This window comes from Aquarana catesbeiana, linkage group LG03, assembly GCF_042186555.1.
Source record: "Aquarana catesbeiana isolate 2022-GZ linkage group LG03, ASM4218655v1, whole genome shotgun sequence".
NCBI lineage: Eukaryota > Metazoa > Chordata > Amphibia > Anura > Ranidae > Aquarana > Aquarana catesbeiana.
In genome coordinates, this window is record NC_133326.1 from 703,817,387 (window position 1) to 703,827,165 (window position 9,779).

Below are 9,779 nucleotides of genomic sequence, written 5' to 3' on the forward strand. Positions count from 1 at the left end.
GTTGTCACTAAATGATATATTGCTCACACAAGCCATGGGCATATGTGGAATTGCACCCCAAAATACATTCAGCTGCTTCTCCTGAGTACGGGGATACCACATGTGTGGGACTTTTTGGGAGCCTAGCCGCGTACGGGGCCCCGAAAACCAAGCACCGCCTTCAGGATTTCAAAGGGCATAAATTTTTGATTTCACTCCTCACTACCTATCACAGTTTTGAAGGCCATAAAATGCCAAGATGGCACAAAACCCCCCCAAATGACCCCATTTTGGAAAGTAGACACCCCAAGCTATTTGCTGAGAGGCATGTTGAGTCCATGGAATATTTTATTTTTTGACACAAGTTGCGGGAAAGTGACAATTTTTTTTTTTTTTTGCACAAAGTTGTCACTAAATGATATATTGCTCAAACATGCCATGGGCATATGTGGAATTACACCCCAAAATACATTCTGCTGCTTCTCCTGAGTACGGGGATACCACATGTGTGGGACTTTTTGGGAGCCTAGCCGCGTATGGGGCCCCGAAAACCAAGCACCGCCTTCAGGATTTCTAAGGGCATAAATTTTTGATTTCACTCCTCACTACCTATCACAGTTTTGAAGGCCATAAAATGCCAAGATGGCACAAAACCCCCCCAAATGACCCCATTTTGGAAAGTAGACACCCCAAGCTATTTGCTGAGAGGCATGTTGAGTCCATGGAATATTTTATATTTTGACACAAGTTGCGGGAAAGTGACAATTTTTTTTTTTTTTGCACAAAGTTGTCACTAAATGATATATTGCTCACACAGGCCATGGGCATATGTGGAATTACACCCCAAAATACATTCTGCTGCTTCTCCTGAGTATGGGGATACCACATGAGTGGCACTTTTTGGGAGCCTAGCTTCATACGGGGCCCCGAAATCCAATCACCGCCTTCAGGATTTCTAAGGGCGTTAATTTTTGATTTCACTTCTCACTACCCATCACAGTTTCGAGGCCATAAAATGCCAAGATAGCACAAAACCCCCCAAAATGACCCCATTTTGGAAAGTAGACACCCCAAGCTATTTGCTGAGAGGCATGGCGAGTATTTTGCAGCTCTCATTTGTTTTTGAAAATGAAGAAAGACAAGAAAAACGTATTTTTTTTTTCTTTTTTCAATTTTCAAAAGTTTGTGACAAAAAGTGAGGTCTGCAAAATACTCACTATACCTCTCAGCAAATAGCTTTGGGTGTCTATTTTCCAAAATGGGGTCATTTGGGGGGGGGTTGTGCCATCTGGGCTTTCCATGGCCTCCGAAACTGTGATAGGCAGTGAAGAGTGAAATCAAAAATTTACGCCCTTAGAAAGCCTGAAGGCGGTGCTTGGTTTTCGGGGTCCCGTACGCGGCTAGGCTCCCAAAAAGTCTCACACATGGGGTATACCCGTATTCAGGAGAAGCAATAGAATGTATTTTGGGGTGTAATTTCACATATTCCCATGGCATGTTTGAGCAATATATCATTTAGTGACAACTTTGTGAAAACATAAAATAAAAATTTGTCTTTTTCCCGCAACTTGTGTCACAATATAAAATATTCCATGGACTCGACATGCCTCTCAGCAAATAGCTTGGGGTGTCTACTTTCCAAAATGGGGTCATTTGGGGGGGTTTTGAACTGTCCTGGCATTTTATGCACAACATTTAGAAGCTTATGTCACACATCACCCACTCTTCTAACCACTTGAAGACAAAGCCCTTTCTGACACTTTTTGTTTACATGAAAAAATTATTTTTTTTTGCAAGAAAATTACTTTGAACCCCCAAACATTATATATTTTTTTAAAGCAAATGCCCTACAGATTAAAATGGTGGGTGTTTCATTTTTTTTTTTCACACAGTATTTGCGCAGCGATTTTTCAAACGCATTTTTTTGGGAAAAAACACACTTTTTAACATTTTAATGCACTAAAACACACTATATTGCCCAAATGTTTGATGAAATAAAAAAGATGATCTTAGGCCGAGTACATGGATACCAAACATGACATGCTTTAAAATTGCGCACAAACGTGCAGTGGCGACAAACTAAATACATTTTTAAAAGTCTTTAAAAGCCTTTACAGGTTACCACTTTAGATTTACAGAGGAGGTCTACTGCTAAAATTACTGCCCTCGATCTGACCTTCGCGGTGATACCTCATATGCATGGTGCAATTGCTGTTTACATTTGACGCCAGACCGACGCTTGCGTTTGCCTTTGTGCGAGAGCAGGGGGGGGCAGGGGTGCTTTTTTTTTTTTTTTCCTTATTATTTTTTTGCTTTTTTATCTTATTTTTAAACTGTTCCTTTCATTTTTTTTTTTTTTTAATCATTTTTATTGTTATCTCAGGGAATGTAAATATCCCCTATGATAGCAATAGGTAGTGACAGGTACTCTTTTTTGAAAAAATTGGGGTCTATTAGACCCTAGATCTCTCCTCTGCCCTCAAAGCATCTGACCACACCAAGATCGGTGTGATAAAATGCTTTCCCAATTTCCCAATGGCGCTGTTTACATCCGGCGAAATCTAAGTCATGAAATGCTCATAGCTTCCGGTTTCTTAGGCCATAGAGATGTTTGGAGCCATTCTGGTCTCTGATCAGCTCTATGGTCAGCTGGCTGAATCACCGGCTGCATTCTCAGGTTCCCTGTTGGGACAGGAGAGCCAGAGAAAAACATGGAAGATGGTGGGGGGGGCATTCCCTCCCACTGCTTGTAAAAGCAGTCTAGAGGCTAATTAGCTGCTAGGATTGCTTTTACATGAAAGCCGACCGCTGGCTGAAAAGAATGATACCAAGATGATACCTAAACCTGCAGGCATCATTCTGGTATAACCACTCAAAGTCCAGCAACATACCAGTACATTGCTGGTCCTTGTTGGGCATACATTGTAAACTTTTTTTTCATGCAGCCTGTGGGCTGAACGAAAAAAAGATCTTGATCGGTGGGTATGCCCACCATTAGAATACCTCCCTTCATCCACCCACTTCTAATGATGGGCATACATGCACCGTTTTATATATGCCGAAGCATGGAGGCATCCTCCCACAAAAGGCAGGAGCAAATCGCTCCTCCACCCACTGCTGCCCCCACGCTTCGGCATATATGCTGAAGTATGTAACTGTGGTGGTGAAATCACCTCCGACAGCGCTGGAGTCACGGCTTTATGTATCGTGGGAGCAAACGCTGTTGCTGTCAAGATAAATAAATCCGCGCTGCAACTGAATGGCGTACCTGCTAAGCAAATGATGGTAAACAAAGTAACATTACAGTATAACAGTAATACTTACCATACCTGCAAAGCAAATACAAAAAAAAAACATAGTAAAAAATAAAACATTTAGCGCAACCTGTGCCTACCTAAAATATATATATGCCGAAGCAAGGGGGCATCCTCCCACAAAAGGCAGGAGCAAATCGCTCCTCCACCCACTGCTGCCCCCACGCTTCGGCATATATGCTGAAGTATGTAACTGTGGTGGTGAAATCACCTCCGACAGCGCTGGAGTCACGGCTTTATGTATCGTGGGAGCAAACGCTGTTGCTGTCAAGATAAATAAATCCGCGCTGCAACTGAATGGCGTACCTGCTAAGCAAATAATGGTTAACAAAAAACAAAGTAACATTACAGTATAACAGTAATACTTACCATACCTGCAAAGCAAATACAAAAAAAAAAATAGTAAAAAATAAAACATTTAACGCAACCTGTGCCTACCTAAAATATATATATGCCGAAGCATGGGGGCATCCTCCCATAAAAGGCAGGAGCAAATCGCTCCTCCACCCACTGCTGCCCCCACGCTTCGGCATATATGCTGAAGTATGTAACTGTGGTGGTGAAATCACCTCCGACAGCGCTGGAGTCACGGCTTTATGTATCGTGGGAGCAAACGCTGTTGCTGTCAAGATAAATAAATCCGCGCTGCAGCTGAATGGCGTACCTGAAAACAAAAAAATGGTTAAAACACATTAAACTATAAAAAAATTACATACCTGAAAAGCAAACATGATAAAACATAACAATAAAACATTGCAGAATAGAATACAGTAAAAAAGAGCAGAACAATAGAGAGAAAATAGAGAGAGAGAGAACAATAAAACGACAACTATTTTTGGTTTTTATATTTTATATTTTTTTTGTGTATTTTTTTTTTTATTTTACTTTTTTTTTTTTTTTTTTACTTTTTTTTTTTATAACTGTAACTTTTAAAACTGTAACGGTTCCAGGTTTGGGTCTCTCAAAATGCGATGGCATCTTGGGAGACCCTGTGAAAGTGTGTCCTAGTCTGTGCAGTGCTGTACCCTACGCTAAAACTCAACTAGTGTATGGTAGCGTTCAAAACATTCACCAATGCAAAGACCAGGATTGCCAAGACAGGAGGGACAATAATACCGGGTGTCACGCCTATATCCGCGCTTGCTGCAGACACGACATTTTCTTTGGGGGGCTCATTGGGTAGGGGTACTCGGGATGGCATAAGGAAAATGCCGCTCATGCAGCCGGCCTACTGCATTTGGTTGGGGAAGGTGAGGTGGAGCACCGTCTGGAAACAGAAGGGCTCTGACGATCTCTTCCTGGAATTTAAGGAAGGATCCAGTCCGTCCTGAAGCTCTGTATAGCACATGAGCGTTCAGCAAAGCCAATTGAAATAAGTATACAGACACTTTTTTGTACCAGCGTCTGGCCTTACGGGCAATTAGGTACGGCACCAACAACTGGTCGTTGAGGTCCACCCCTCCCATATTTTGGTTATATTCGTGGACACAGAGGGGTTTCTCCACAACAACAGTCGCCGTAGTAATTTGGGTCGTCGTGTCTGCATGAAGGGAGGTAAGAACGAAAACATTCTTATTGTCCCTCCACTTCATAGCGAGCAAGTTATTACACTGCAAGCAGGCTCTCTCCCCCAGCCTAAGACGGGAATCTACAAGCCGCTGAGGAAAGCCCCGGCGATTAGGTCGCATGGTGCCACATGCTCCAATTTGATGATCAAAAAGGTGACTAAAAAGTGGCACGCTCGTGTAATAATTGTCCACGTACAAGTGGTACCCCTTTCCGAATAAGGGTGACACCAAGTCCCACACTATCTTGCCAGCGCTTCCTATGTAGTCAGGGCAGTTTGTCGGCTCTACGTGACTATCTTTGCCCTCGTAAACCATAAATCTACATGTATAGCCTGTGGCCCTGTCACAGAGCTTATACATCTTGACCCCGTATCTGGCACGCTTGCTGGGAAGGTACTGTTTGAATGACAAGCGGCCAGAAAATTTAATCAGGGACTCATCAACACAGACAACTTGATGGGGAGTAAACAAGTCTGCAAAACGTTGGTTGAAGTGGTTTACGAGGGGCCGAATTTTGTAGAGCCGATCGTATTCAGGGTCTCCACGAGGACGACAGAGTTCATTGTCGTTGAAGTGCATGAACCGCAAAATCTGCTCGTAACGTGCCCTGGTCATGGAGGCAGAGAACACGGGCATATGGTGAATTGGGTCAGTGGACCAATATGACCACAACTCACTCTTTTTGGTTATGCCCATGTTGAGGGAAAGGCCCAGAAAGATCTTAAATTCGGAGACCGTAATTGGTCTCCAATCTCTGGCAAGGGAGGACTGGGGAATAGTGGCGATGTGTTGACCAGCGTATAAATTACTTTGGTCCACAATAGATCTATAGAGATCTTCGGTGAAAAACAGTGAATAAAAATCCAGTGGCATAAAACCAACTGTTTCCACCTGAATTCCGGGTTGGCCAGTGAATGGGGGCAATACGGGTGCTGCAGAAGTGGTGGGTACCCAATTCGGATTGGCGAATGCAGCAGGAAGGGCACTATGGGCACGACGGGCCTGTGTTCGTCTTCTTGGTGGCAGCGGGACCCTACTAGTGCTTGCCACCTCACCAGCTTGAACTGCACTTATGGGACTCGCCACGTCACCACGTGATACTGCAGTGCTGGATGTACGACCAGGGTGTACTAGGCCGCTGGTGCTTGCCAGTTCACCAGAAGGAATAGCGGCACTAGTACTGCTCTGCTCCATACGAGGGACCTGCGGTTCTTGCACTTCAAGGACATCTGGTACGCCTGGTACGCCTGACCCTAGCAGGGACCACAACTCCGTCGTCAGAGCTATCTGTCATGGAGCCGCTGTCCTCTACAGGATCGTATTCTGAGCCTGAACTTGACAGATGAGTGACTTCCTCTTCACTATCTGTCATGCTCAGAAACGTGTAGGCCTCTTCACTAGTGTACCTTCGATTTGCCATTTTGGGCTCTAAATTTAGGGGTACACTAGTGAGACTCACAGGCAAAAAAGCTCCTGACTGTCAGCGACTGATTCAAAACGCTACCAAAAAACTGTTAGCGATCGCAGGGATCAGGCCTGACTCTGCAAACGCTGCAGTTATGTGTGCTTAGTGTTTTGTGACAGTTATCGATCGATACTGCACTTGGGTGGGCTGGGCTGGGCTGGGCCGAGGAGCAAAACGCAGGTGCTAGCAGGCATCTGGGCTGATCCCGCTAACACTGCGTTTTTTTGGGGGACCCTAAACTGCTGGGGAGTATAGATCTGATCGGATCAGATATCGATCCGTTCAGATACTATAGCACTAAGGGAGGTGCATGCTGCGTGCGTGGGTGTTAGCGGTACTGGCGCTAACCTGACGCTGCCTGGGGCGACGCAGACCTTATCTGACCCTAAAAACTTAACTTATATCACCGCCGGGCAATTAGGGGGTTAAACCTTTATAAGGTAATAAACGGCGGGTGCCCTAAAACTATAATAAACTATAATAAACTATAAAAAACTACAAAAAACAAACCAACTAACCAGCGTCACCCGTAACAATTATATGGTGATCACTGGTGAAAGGGTTAACTAGGGGGCAATCAAGGGGTTAAAACCTTTAGAAGGTAGTATATGGGGGTCCCTGTCGCTATAAAAAACACTGACGGCGAACCTATATACTTACCTCCCTAACTAGCGTCACCTGTGTCACTAATACAGCGATCAGAAAAACGATCGCTTAGTGACACTGGCGACGGGGGTGATCACGGGGTTAAAACTTTATTAGGGGGGGTTAGGGGGGTACCCTGGACCTAAGGGGGGGTACCCTAGACCTAAAGGGGGCTAACCTAACTGCCCTAACACTTGTAACTGACACAAACTGACACCAATGCAATAATCAGAAAAAAAAAAAACCTGCTATTGGTGTCAGTATGTGTGGGGGTACAGGGGGGTGATCAGGGGGTGACTGGGGGGTGACAGGGGGGTGACAAGTGTGCCTGCGTGTTCTACTGTTAGTGTAGTGTTGGTGCACTTACTTGGATGTCTTCTCTCCTCGGCGCCGAATCAAAAAGACCGGCTCGAGGAGAGATGACATCACTTCCTCCGCTTCTGTTTACATTCACAGAAGCCGAGGAAGCTCGTCATTGGCCAGGAGCGATCGCGAGGGGGGAGCCACGAATGAGTGGCCTCCCCCTCACCTTCGATCGACCCTGACCTCGATCCGACCGCCGCTGGCACCGGGGGGGGTCCGATCGGACCCCCCACCCGCGGGCAGGCAAGGACGTACCTGTAAGTCCTTTTGCCTGCCCGTGCCATTCTGCCGACGTATATAGTCGTGCGGCGGTCGGCAAGTGGTTAAAGAGGAAGTAAACTTCCTCTGCTGACATTTACCTATAGGTAAGCCTATAATAAGGTGTGTAACTTGCACCGTTTAGGAGATATTTACTGTACATGCATCCAGTAACATCAATGGTGCATGCGCTCTGCACCACGGGTTACAACCTCACATGATAAATTTCACATGAAATAGTTACAGATGACTGTAGTTACATACCACTAAAGAACATTCACTAGGCCCAAACAGACAGGCAGTGAAGTTACGGGTTTGGTTTGCGCAGGGTTCAGCAAACATGACTATAGTTCAGGTGTCAAATCCAAACTCCATGGAAGTTCATGAGAGGGGGAAGTTAAAAAAATGTCTGGACATTTTCTAGGCCAATAGACATAAGATTGCATAAAACAGATAGCAATGGGGGGGGGGGGGGGGGGGGATGGGGTTGAGTACTGCCATGGGTAACACGTACCAAAGCAAAAATTGTTTAAAAAAGCTAGTTTAACTGGGGGCAGTGATTTTAGTAATGGTTAAAGTGAAACATTAAAACGCAAAACGACATCAACCACTTCAAAACCATAACTTTCACTCCTTTTCTGCCCAGGACAGTTTTCAGCTTTCAGTGCTTTCATATTTGATTGACAATTACTCAGTCATGAAACACTGACCCAAATTAATTTGTTATCATTTTTTTAGACAGATAGAGCTTTCATTTGGTTGTATTTGATCTCCACTGAGTTTTTAGTTTTTTGCTATGTAAGTGAGAAAATACCAAAAAACATTTTTCTGAGTTTCTGATATTTATATATTTTCCAAATAAACAATACTTCTTCATAAATTTAGGCCAAAATGTATTCTGCTACATTTCTTTGGTAAAGTATCCAAAATCAGTGTATATTATTTAGTCTGTGCCAAATATATATAATCTACAAACTATAGTATTTGAAAAGTGATCAATCCTGATGTGTACGGCTGGCAGCACTGACATTCAGTGATATGAGATCAGCCAGCGATTGTACATGATCACTGCCACAGCGGTATGATGTCACCATAGAGACACCGCACTTGCTCTGGTGACAGTATGTAAAAAACAATATTTTTTTTTTTACATCCCGACACCAGTGCAGTGTTACCATAGTTAACACTGAACTACTCTAGGGAGGTGGTTGGGATTTGTTTGTATGCACTAAGATTGCTTATATAGACATCAAGGCTGTATAAGCAATCATTTATGACTGTTCTCAGCTGCATTCATGCAGCCATTGAGAACTACTGTGATAGTGGTGACTGACCACAGCTATCACATGGTAGAGGGCTGCTTTGAATGGCCCTGTATCATGTGATCACGGTGACCACTCACAGAGAGTCAACTCTGTGAGTGGTCACCGTGATCACATGGTACAGGGCCATTCAAAGCAGGCCCCTACCATGTGATAGCTGTGGTCAGTCACCACTATCACAGTAGTTCTCAATGGCTGTATGAACAAAAGTCATTGTTTACTACTGGACATGTGATCGCTGTGATTGGTCACAGCAATCACATGGTACCAGAGTGGCGCACAGCAGCCAGTACTCAGGAATGGTGACTGGCTGTGTCCGGTAGACACATCGGTCACAGGAACACAACGCTGGGAGGATTTATGGGTATGTCCTCCAAGAACGATGCTTGTCCCTCCCTGCCGTTTATGTACAGTGGCTGGGCAGAAAGCAGTTATATAACATGTCTGGGGGATGCACTGACCCTACCTGTGAAGTGGAACGTCTGTGTGATGTATACAACCAACTACAGCAACACTGATATTTACAAAAAAAAAGTTTGTTTAAATTACCAGTAAAATTACAGTTCCCCGCCGCATTGTTCTGTTTGTAATCAAAGCAGCCAATCAGTAGTAAGTTCATCTATAACAAAACCTCATCCTATATGAGGATCTGTTATAGATGTTAATATGGGGGATTCCATTCATATAGATATGAATACATATGTGAATGGGAGATTCTCACATAGAGAATATGTAAACCCAATATTTCAAGTCTCCTGTTCTCTTTGTACTACTTCCTTTGTGTGAAATCCCTGGTGTTCTTACCAGCCCCTCTGTTTTCCTATTAAAATCTGACCACACTAAGCAGAAGAGCACAGCATGGTCA